Consider the following 804-nt stretch of genomic DNA (forward strand, 5'->3'; position numbering starts at 1 on the left):
TGGCGTGCAGAGGCGGTGGTGGGGAGTAGCACCCCCGGCCCCCCCGGTCCCCCCGGCCCGAGTAGCTGGGCTGGGTGTGCAGAGCTTTATTTCCTGAGATACGGGCACACGGACAGACGGGCACACCCCGACAGACAAACCACAGACAAATGCAACGGCCACGCTCATGCATCCGGCAGGACACCCCCACCGGCACAGCGCCCCGTGAGCGGTGAGGGGCTCCCCCAACCCCCTGCCCCGCGGGAGCCCCCGGCCCCCCCAGCCTGGGAGGGGGGAGATGGACTCTGCCCAGGGACGTGGGGAGGAGGGGTTGGGGGGGGTGCAGCTCTCCCAGCCCCACGGCTCAGGGGAGAAGGGGGACCTAGCCCCCCGCTGCCCCACAGAGAACAGTCTCACGGGGGGGACACAACGTCCACGGGGCTGGCCAGCCCCCAGCCCGGGGAACGCTGGCTGGGCAGGCAGCGGGGCTGAGCTCTGCCAGCATCACTGCCCCGGCACCCGGCAGTGCCAGAGCACCCCCTGACCTGCCCCCACGCCCTCCCACCTGCCACGGTGCCGGGCCTCTCCAGCGCACGAGGAGCTGGGGCAGCATGCTGTGCCCACCCCCCGCAGTGCCGCACTCCTCGGCCTCACCGCGCCAGCCGGAGGGGGCTGTGCAGGAGCCCCTCGGGACCAGGCACCCCCAGCTTGTTCTGCAGGAGGGAGGAGAGACCCTACGCTAACGGGGCTGGGGGACGCATGCAGGGCGCAGCACCGTGCACAGGATCCGGCCTCACCAGCCAGCCCCTGCTGGGGGGGGGGGGG

General features: G+C 72.8%; 1 protein-coding gene across 1 annotated transcript in view; it reads right to left on the reverse strand.

Moving 5' to 3' along the window:
- The window catches only part of LOC103903341, a gene marked incomplete at its 5' end in the record, with an annotated part of 44,582 nt that overhangs the window by 31,718 nt on the left and 12,060 nt on the right, over positions 1-804 (reverse strand).

The sequence above is a fragment of the Aptenodytes forsteri genome, unplaced genomic scaffold, assembly GCF_000699145.1.
Source record: "Aptenodytes forsteri isolate BGI_AS27 unplaced genomic scaffold, ASM69914v1 Scaffold53, whole genome shotgun sequence".
Taxonomy (NCBI): Eukaryota; Metazoa; Chordata; class Aves; order Sphenisciformes; family Spheniscidae; genus Aptenodytes; species Aptenodytes forsteri.